This window comes from Rhopalosiphum padi, chromosome 2 (assembly GCF_020882245.1).
Source record: "Rhopalosiphum padi isolate XX-2018 chromosome 2, ASM2088224v1, whole genome shotgun sequence".
Lineage (NCBI taxonomy): Eukaryota > Metazoa > Arthropoda > Insecta > Hemiptera > Aphididae > Rhopalosiphum > Rhopalosiphum padi.
The window spans coordinates 40,963,447-40,975,727 of NC_083598.1; positions in this window are offsets into that span (position 1 = coordinate 40,963,447).

Here is a 12,281-nt window from a genome sequence, read left to right on the forward strand (position 1 = left end):
TCAAATACATAATAACGACTATAATAGAAAAAATATTTTAATAATATATTAATATTCTATAATTTAATTAAATAAAAGTGAATAATAATTATCAAACAATATTTATCGTACTATTATTATGTTTAAAAAAATGTCTCCTTATGTCCTATAAATATTATCATTAAAGATCGAAGTAAATACAATAATGTATTACATTTTTTTTTAATGGTTTTAATGTATGAAAAAAACGTTATAGCCCATTTATACCATTAAAAACGTGTACAAAATGTTTTCAAATAATATACAATAATAATCATAATATTGTGAACGAGAAGACTGCTAAAAAGATTTAAATTCACATAAAATAATCTGTATATATTCAATATTTTTCAATTCCTTATTCTTAAAAGAATAATGAAAATGCCATTTGAATATTTTGATATTACAAATTGCTTATGTTTGTTCAAATACACACAAATGTATAACAGCTTACAAAACATCACCCATTCCACTAACTAACCAAAACTAGTAGAAACAAAATTGTTGTTTTCAAGAGAACGTTTAACTAGTAGAAAAATATACAAAAAAATTAAATAAAATATTTGTTATTTTTTATTATTTTAAATAAATGTTCAAATTCAATCGTTCCAATTTATCATATGGGTACTTTGTGTAATACTGTTGTCACATTTATCACATTAGGACGGAATTATTATACGGTACCATAATGTCTATTATAAATGGTGACTATAAAAAAATTAAAGGGTGTCCAATTTGTACAAATTGATCAAATCAACAAAAAAAAAACCAAAAATAGCAGAATGTCAAACACAATGATCTCGCACACACGTCGTCGCATCATAAAATCCACTGCGAGTCTATCGTGTACAAAGTACTAACATAACACTCATAACAGCAACCAACTTGCAAATTATATTTCCGGTCCAATATCCGTTTCCCTGATTGAAATAAAACTTAATCAAACCCTCCTATTTTTCTATTCACTGTTCTTATAAATAAAATCAAAATTAATTCTCCATAACTATCTTCAACATCCATAGACCATAACACTTCATTACAATTAATATTATCATTATCTGTATTATTTTTTATTTTATTTGTTTGTTTTTCTTACGATTTGGTTATATTATGTTTTTACTGCTTAATGACTAAATTTAAATTCTAATCAATATTTTGATATTATTTAATTTTAATTTGTAACTGCAAATAAAATGTTTCCTGGGTCTTCTCGTCCAATAAACACTAAACATGAAATCTGTTTCAAAACGTGTATGTTTACTGAATATTGAATTTAAGACTATTCATATAATGGTGGTTCCTAACTCATGAGCCGTGGCCTACATATTATGGGCAACGGGTAGTGGTAGACCGTTGACCATATAATATTAACATTATTAACGTTTATATTTCTGGTTATACTACACAATTAATGTTCTCTAACAATTTTAATAAATGTAGTTTTATCTGATGAAGTTCCTACAAGTTTATTATTAATATTTGTTATTTATAATTTGTATCGTATTTTATCGAGAGCAGCCGTGTTATTTTTTTTAATTACTTCCAACATTTTTTAATAAACCTAATTGAAAACATTTTCACACTTTTTTTAAGGACTAATTCCCTGAAATTAAAGAGGAAATCCTATTAATCAGTAATCTTCACGAAGAACATAACTAAAAAAAATTGATATCAGCAAGCGAAAAAGATTTTTTTATTGAACAGTCATGGTCAGACTAAAATCGTTTAAAAACACAACATTCGCCACGTTCTGATTAAATATTCGGCAAGATTCTTCAGCAATTTCTAAAATTGCTCTGTGACATTTGATGGTTCTTCCACAAATTATCTGTGTGAACAAGCTATTTTAACTTTAATTTTATTTTTAATAAATTTAGGTATAAACTAAATGTCAATATAGTGATTTAAGGCTAAAACTATCCAATTTGAATCAATATATTAACTGTCTATCGTAAGAAACAAGCAATGTCAAAAATTTTATTAAATTGTTTAACTTATGATTAGGTAAAAAAAGTTTTTTCTTGACAAAGAATTTATGTATAGGTATGCCATTAGTGGGTCTCAAACTTTTTTTTAAAAAATTGGTGGTCCGCACAACCACAAACAGTTTGAGAACCACTGATATTATACAATATTTTACTTACAATACTAACAAATAAATGTTTTTACACAATTTATTGTATTGATCTACATTTTATTAAAATATTATAAAAAAATTGTTTCAGAATTCTTACGCGTGAACATACAAACTGTCATTGATAAGTAAATAAATAAAAACAATTTATATTTATTTACACTGAATCATAGTATAAACAGAATTAGTTATGATACGTAAAATATTAATTACAACTATCTATACTCTTGAGCTCACTCATACCAATCCCATTCTCGACTAAACATTCGACGAATATACAATTTTAAATTATCATAATCCATTTGAGGTAAAAGTAACTAAAAATTTTTTATACTATTAATAATTGTATATATTTTATGTAAGTATAAAAATTAATCATTATTTAAAAGTATAATATATACTATATATGAAATACTTGAGGTCCTTATCTCTGTGAATCAATTAAAAAGGACCACAATTATGATATCACTATTATTTCAGGAGATATCGCAAAGGGTAAATCCTCATCACACACTGTCGTATATATATATATATTTTTTTTTTAAGTCCATTTACATTCTGTTCAAAAACATTACAATAAGTAAAAATGAAAGTTTACGATGGTTATAATATCATGGATAGCCAGATGAGTAAATCAACATATTATAATTTAAAAATTGCAATTAAAATTCTAATTAAGTAATAACTATGTTCATGATATTTTAGATGCAATATAAATGATAACATTTTGCTAAGCTAAACTATGATTATTACTTAAAAGCGTTTTACGAAAATATACGAAATATAATAATTTGTTATTGATTCACTTAATTATTTTTAATTATTAATGTTATTAAATGATATGTCAAATAGTTAGTTTTCTATTAAATCATTGATTTATCATAGGATTTTTCAAAGTCAAATTCTTCTGATTGGTTGTATAAAGTCATAAAAAATTTAATATTTTATTTGTTTTATAGAAATCAATAATCGCAATAATGATTGGATTCAAGAAAACATGGTTTTACGTTTTTTTTGTAATAGCAATGTTTGTGTCTTCTTCGTATGGTATGAATATATTACGTAAGTATTGTTACATAATTTTACCGATAAAAAAGATACTAAATTATCTGGCCTCCTGTATTATCTTTTTGAATAAAAAAATAAGATTATTTTGGTATAAATTAAAATTATATAGGTACATCGTATGAGAGCTAAAATTTTGTGTTTAAAAACGCGAACTTTACTGATAGCTAATTACAATGATTTGAAGCATTTTATAACGAATAACAATAAAAATGATTTTAAAAACACTTTCTCCAAATCTAAATATAAAATTTATTTCATAAATTTTAGACCATCTAATATTTTTAAAAGCCAAAATCTCATCATTTTCAGAAGCCAGTAAGGCGTTGGAATTTGAGAGCCAATATTCCAATAGTAAGCAAGATTATTTTATACTACAGTGTAGTATTAGCTTTATCTTTATGCATTTTTTAATATGACTTTTATAGAGTAATAAATATAAGTTCCAGTTTTTCAGTTCACACTGTTCTACTGTTCTATTATTTATAATAAAAGTCCTAGCTTAAGATATTGCATTGATTAATAGTAATAAATATAGAGTAGATAGTATAATTTAGTGTGAAGATACAATTTTAGTTATTAGTTATACCAATTGTTTTATTATATATTTAATTCAATAGTATTATTACAACAGTTCAAAGTATGGTACTGATATTTTACAACTAATATTTTTAATGAAAAAAAAAAGTCAAAACTCAATTCAATATTTTGATATAGTTACTTATTAATAATAACTAATAACTTATTATTTATCTTAATATTAATAGTACCTACGTAAAATAATTTTTAACAGCAATTTCAAAGAATTGTACACTGAGTATACTTAATGGTATAAGCTGGCGGATTGTTTCCGCTTTGAATCGTTTTTTGTATACGATGATATATGAAATTCAAATGTATTTAACAGTGATTCGTTCGACACCTACTGTACAGCAAAGCGTTACCTACATACACGCCGTTTTATATTGTGTTTAAAATTACATTGTTTTTAGATTCTCACGCGTTTGTAGAACTCGCGGATGATATTACCTTACAAACTTCAGCATCTGTATAAATATTTACAAAATAATAAAGTAAAATAGAATATTTTCTATTTAAATATACAATATGTCTTGATAAGGGACTTATTTAATATTTGCATATTATATGTTTACAGGCACTTGAAAATTCCAATTCATTATGAAAAATCAAATATATGATTAAAATAGAAAAATTATTTCAATAACGTATTAATATTCTATAATTTAATTAAATAAAAACGAATAATAATTATCAAACAATATTTATCGTACTACTGTTTTATTTAAAAAAAAAATGGATCTCCCTATATCCTATAAATATTATCATTAAAGATCGAAGTAAATAGTATAATGTATTACATTTTTTTTAATGACTTTAATGTATAAAAAATACGTTATAGCCCATTTATACCATTAAAAACGTGTACAAAATGTTTTCAAATAATATACAATAATACTTATAATATCGTAAACGAAAAGACTTCTTAAAAGATTTAAATTCACATAAAATAATTTGTATTTATTCAATATTTTTCAATTCTTTATTCCTGAAAGAATAATGAATATGCAATCTAACTATTTGAATATTTTGATATTACAAAGTGGTTATGTTTGTTCAAATAGACACAAATGTATAACAGCTTACAAAACATCACCCACTCCACTAACTAACCAAAACTAGTAGATACCAAATTGTTGTTTTCAGAAAAATGTTTATGTAGAAGAAAAATACAAAAAAAAAAATAAAATATAAATGATTTGTTGTTTATTATTTTTTTAAATAAATGTTCAAATTCGATCGTTCCAATTTATCATATGGATACTTTGTGTATTACTGTTGTCAAATTGATCACATTAGGACGGAATTATTATACGGTACCATAATGTCTATTATAAATGGTGACTATAAAAAAATTAAAGGGTGTCCAATTTGTACAAATTTATCAAATCAACAAAAAAAACCGAAAATAGCAGAATGTCAAACACAATGATCTCGCACACACGTCGTCGCAGCATAAAATCCACTGCGAGTCTATCGTGTACTAAGTACTAACATAACACTCATAACAGCAACCAACTTGCAAATTATATTGTTGAGGTGTAATGGTATTAGACCTGAAAACCAATTAAAAATTATACAATAATATTTATTATAAAAAATAATTATATAAATATTATTATTATTGAATAATATTGTTAATGTTTAATATTTGCATTATAGTGGCGGATTTATATGCAAGCACAGAGTAGAGAGCTTAGATATCAAATATATTATATTGGCTTCTAGGCACGGGCCTACAGCGACAAATTGTTTAAGGTTATACAATATTCATATAGATTTTACGGTTATACATACATTGAACTAAATACATAATACATGAATTTTTACAAAAACTAAACGCATGAACATACAAAATACAAGCTAAAATCATTAATTTATTAAATACAAACAATTCATATTTACACAGAACTTAGTTATTTAAATTTTAAAAAAAAATAATGATAAGAGTATAAAAAGTATGGTAGTGGGTACGTAAAATAGTAATTGAGTTTGTCTATACTCTTGTATTCACTTCTTAAAAATATATATCCGTATATATTGATATCAAATAAATATACAAGGTAAAAAATATACAAAAGAACTTATTATATGATTAATAGTTGTTTTAAATCTGTGTATACTATAAATAATAATTTTAATAAAGAAGTCGTTTTTTCCGTAATATTTCAAATTTTACTGCAAGATAAATCGTAATTGAATTGAAAATATTAAATTTCAATATTTGTATTATTATTTAATTAAAAAATTTTAAATTACATTCACAGACTTAATAAATAAAATATCTGTATACATGATAAGTTTTTAATACATTAATTGCTTAGATAAATTTTATAAAATAACTGATTTCATTTTAACTATTTCGTTTGAGCTATAAGCTAATTTGACACAAAGTTACTTGTGAATTACATGATGGTATTTTTTCAAAGCCTTTTAGTATAAATTGGTTGTATTGGTTCAAAAAAAAAATAATTTTTGTATTTGTTTTATAGAAAGCAATAATCGCAATAATGATTGGATCCAAGATAACATGGCTTTACGTTCTTTTCGTAATGGCGATAATATTAGTTTCTTCGTCATATGGTATGAGTATCTTAAGTGAGTATTATCAGCATTTATACATCATTTTCACAAACGATAAAAATTACATTTTTTTTTTCCATAACTAATCCAGGAAACATGATTTTTCGGGTGTTGACCAGTTACCCTCAACGGCTCTTATCGGGATTTTAAAAATATACCAGTTGCCCCCAACTGAATATACCAGTTGTCTTCACATGTTAATATATATACGATTACAATATATATCCTGTAAAATAGGGGAGGTAAATATACAAACAATAAATAAAATTATTTATAAAAATAGTATAAAATTAAAGAAAAAAATTCATATGCTTGGAATTATGTATACCACCTCTGCCTAATATTGTATTTTGTAATAATTACTAACAAAATAATATGAATACAATAGTCAATGAAATAATAAATATTTTAATTATGTGGCAATCAATATGATAATTTGTTAACAATAAAATAGTATAAAATTAATATAATAACTTAGACGCGTCTAAATTTATACGCGTTTTGGTAGAATCCTCCCTTTGCACCAAGTAGTAGGCCAAGATTATTAATACAATTTTCATTTTATCAATATGATTTGTATACTATATTATATTTATTATTTATTAAAAAATACAACATCATATATATAATTGCAAATATCAAAATTTGATTCTATTATTTTATACTATTTTACATTATTTTTATAAACAATTTTATTTATTGTTTGTATATTTACCTCCCCTATTTTACGGGCTATAATATATTGTAATCGTGTATATATTAACATGTGAGGGCAACTGGTGCATTTTTCTCTAGGTAGTTTGGGGGATTAGGTATAAAAATAGGTACTTTTGAGGGCAACTGGTACACGCCCGATTTGTCGTTTGTCAAAAAAACAATTAACACTATCTCAGTATAAATTAAATCATTTTAGTATAAATGTACTGATTACTGTTCGGGTATTTCGACCAGTCTTACGATCTTTTTATTCAAGTCGGGTCACTGGGGCAGTTGGACAAGATAACTCCATTTCAATACCGGTTAGTCTGGTTGGCATGGTAGATCACACACCCAACACACTACCTACTTACAATACGATAGAAATAGGTTAGTTTCGGGTTATAAAGGTTTCTATAAAATAAGTTAAGCAATTCCAATCAAGCATTGCACATTGTGTTTCATCAATAATATGAAGTCTACCGATAGGTATTTAATAATCCAAATAATTATTGTATCATGTATTATATTATGAATACCAATAAACGAAATTAAAAAAAAAAGCAGTAATTGATTTAAATCTATGTATAAAATCTATTAATCTATTTTACATCTTTAAATACTATGTTAAACCTTAATTTTAAATTTTCAGAAGCTAATGCGTCGTTGAATATGGTCACCAAATATGTCAACAGTAAGCAAGTTCATTTATTATACTGCGAATAATTAACTTTATAAATATTTAATTTTGACTTTCATGGTGTAGCATTATTGTAGACGTTTTTATCTTCATTAATTATGGATATTACAGTTAACATTATTCTATTGTTCCAAATAATGAGAGTTCTAGTTTAAGATATTGTAATGATTAATAGTTATAGATATATAATACAAATATATTAAATAAATAATTGTAGAAATTGATTATACCATTAATTTTATAATATATTTAATTATCCAGTGTTATTGCAAAACTTCATGCTATTGTTTTTATATTTTAGAACTAATATCGTTAAAGAAAAAAATGAAAAACACAATTATTACGCGTTTTAACATACCTAGTTTTTTTTCATTATTACGATATAATTCGCAAATGTAATAAAATGAAATATTAAATCATTATATCACGCATCATCAATCATCATTCATCATATACATTATACATATACATTGTACTCTAGGTTCTTCAATGATTCATATTAAAATAAAAATGTTCTATAACTATTATATTTAAAATTACAATTTTTTCAGAATTTCAACTCAATGACAAAACTATATTAAATATCTCAGCGCCTAAATAAATATTTACAAAATAATAATACAGTTTAATAAAGTAATCTATTTAGATGAATGTAATTAGAAATTTAATTTAATGTTTACATAAAATATGTTTACAGATATTCAACAATTTGCAAATGATTTTAAAAATTACAAATCAACGACTGTATAATATAGAAGTTAATTTGACACTACAATATTAATTTTATGTAATTTATATTTATAAAAAATAACAACTAATCCAACAATAAAGTTGAATAATCATTATCATGCAATATTTATCGTATTATTATTATTATTATTATTATATTTAAACAATTTATGTTCCTATTCCTATACACTAACACGAAAGTTTGGAGTAAAATTTAATATTTCTTTAATCCTATTTTATTGTATGGAAAAAATATTAATATTTATAATCCACTTATCATGTGAACAAAAAGTAAAATACAAAAATAATCACTATGTTTTAAATGAGAAAATTAACTTTAAAGGCAAATTAAATTAATAAATGCATTATTATGAATGAAGAACATGAATTAAGAAGAATATTAATTATACCTATCGGAAATGTATTATCATTTGATCAACTGATCAAAAGTGTGACTAAAATATAACTCTAGGATATAAACCATAGACATAGACATTTAGTCTTTTAGTGTACTTGGTTTTTATTTCTATTTAGAAGCATTAATTCATTTAAAAAAAATAAATGTCTTAACAGCAATAAATGATGCAGCAGCATAAATCAGTATGCGTTGTTAATTTTTAAATTCAGAGCTAAAATGTACTATCTAAAAACTGAAAATATAATAATTTTAATTTTAAATTGACATATAAATGATATTATTCAAAACAATATGATTTATTTAAATCCAAAATATGATAAATAATAATTAAAATAACTAATTGTTAATCCAGCCTTAATGTGCTTTTAACTAAGGACAATTATATGAAATATAAATTTATTGATTATACAAATGCATTATTTTTCTATAATATTTTTCACCCTAACTATTAATACAAATATTATAATTATTATTAAAATATAACAACAAATTAAATTAAAATTTAATTTAATTAATTTAACACGTATGTTATTATGATTTACAAAACCATAATCTAAATCATGATTGATTATAAAATTATGTGAAGAATAATATGTTGTTAACAAACGCATCAGCTTGTACAATAGTATACAGAGAGTAACTAATCTATTTGGCATTATTGCATTTGTACTATTACTGAATTTGTCAGACGAGTTACACTCTGTATATTACATTTTTATAAAAAAATAAATAATTCTAGAGAAAATAAATACATTTTATGTAACACTCAAAATATTTATTAGATTTTGTGTTTAATTCTTAAAGAAAATATAAAATAAATACTAGACGATTATTTTAACATTGTGATATTAAGTTCTGTTATTGTTCAAATACACACAAACGCCGAGCATAACACATTTCAAAAAATATCGAATCAACTATCATATTGTTGTTAGCAAACAAAATATGTAAGTAAATCCAGAAGAAAATACTAAAACCAAAAATATAAACGAAAATAGACGAATATTATTAGTTAATATTTTTCAAAATATTCAAGATCAAATGTTTCAGCGTTAATATTTTAAGCGTTAATATTTTATACAATACCTACTGATTACTGTTATATATATTATATATAGGTATATTAATATTTTAATTTTCTTAACTGCCAATAAACATAACAATATTGTTATAAAAATTAGAAACAAATAAATATTACTATATATAAATATGAAATAAAATTAAGTAAGTTACTGAAATATATGTTTTTCAAGTTCAAATAAACATTATTTTTTAAATTACAAAAAAATAACAAAGATTAACAAAATAACACAACAAAAACTCACAGAGAATCTCAAGTTTTTAAGATTAATACTTTTTTTCAATAAAAACATAAAACTTAAGTAATTTAATTAATCGAGACGGTGTTATACGATTGAGAACGTTAAATTTTTTTAGTAACACGATTGAGAACAATTGTTGGAAAATCAAAAAAATAATATTTAACCAATAAGAATCGTTTTTTATCATGTTCTACCCAATCGAGAAATCATTATTTTTCGTGTGATTCCGTCAAAATGTTAACTCAAGCATGATTAATAATGTTTGTAAGAAAAATGTATGAAGAACCTCCAATTAAATGCTTAATTAGTCAATTAACCTTAGAAAAAAGTAAATCTAATGTCCTATTAAAAACTTATATACCTCTCTCTTCCTAACAAAAAACAAGCATAGTGCTTCAAGAATAGTTGGTAAGAGAGTTAAAATTAAAATCAAATCATTTTTTTTAGTTTAAATCATATACACGTGAATGTGAATACATGTATAAAAATACACAAAATATTAAGCGTTTGTAAGATCAATACAACATATGCTTTGCTCCAAGCAAAATTTAAAATATTAAGTTAAATTTTTTTTTACTATTACCATTAGTGCATTTTTATTCAATAATAAAGAAAATTGACATATCATCTATAAAATGTTCACGCTCTGTTTTTAATTGATAATATAAACTATAAAGTACTGTATTCAATAATATTGATAACATTTTATTACAGATGTTTAATAATTTTTTGATCTATACTATATATTTATTTTAACTTTTGAAGGGGTTTTAATGATGTACAGAGTGTCCTGTGAAGATTTACCCATTGCAATATCACTTGAAATAATAAAGATATTATAATTCTGTTTTTTTTAAGACTTTCTTTCTTTCTTTTCGTGTCCGGCCGTTTTGCAGTTATATTTTATCCGTCCAGTAAGCTGCCAATTGTATGGCGTTGTCATTAGTCTCGTCCATATCTTTTTTAAGACTTAAAAGGGCCACAAGGACTACAAGTATTTCATATTTTAATTTAATTTAAGATTTTAGTAACAAAGTTTTTAAAAAAAAATGGTTTATTTTTAATTAATTATTTTAGAAAAAATTAGTTAGTTTATTTTTCTGAAAATTTTTACCATTTTATTAATAATTAAATAAAAAAAAAAATTTAACGTTTTTACCAATCTAATTAAATTAAAATATGAAATACTTGTAGACTCGGAGTTGTAGTCTTTGTCCTTGTGAGTGAGTCATAAAAAAAAACAGAATTACGATATCTTTATTGTTTCAGGAGATATGGCAATAGGTAAATCCTCTCGAAACACTGTACTTTTCAATTTCCAGGAGATAATTAATGTAACTACATCCTTTAATGAACATGATTTTTGTTGTCTAAAATAAAAAAACTCAAAAATATCGAATTATTTACATCATGTGTAGGCGCTTACGTGTATAAACATTAACCAAGGAACTATTGTTTTTAAATTCCTACTGTTCCGATTATTAACTAATTTTATTAATTGTTAGACTTCCATTTTGCTTCCAGCTATAGCTGAATTATAATCGATACTTCCTATTCCCAATATAAAAAAACACACCATATAGTTATAACTTATAAGTAATATTATAATAGTATAGCCATATAAGTACTTATTACCTATGAATATTATATTAAGTTTATAAATTATTTAAGTATAACACTTTATTACTAATTTAATTTATTTTTTATGACCATATAATTATATACAACATTGTACTTGTATACTCGTTTAAAAAAAAAAAATCAAATTTATAGATGCATAGTATTTATTTCAAATATCGAATTCCGCTAGTATAAAGTCAATGTTGAACTTTGTAAATGAATAACCATTAACTTCTCATTATCCTTATTTAATAATAAATTTGTGTTTTTAATTCTAAATCTTTAATTTCATAAATATTAAGTATTTATAATTAATAATTTTTCTTTAAATAAATATAAAAAAAACTATAGAATAAAAATTTTATCATTTTTTAATTTTTTACATCATAAGCTTAAAACAATCGCATTTGTTACAGT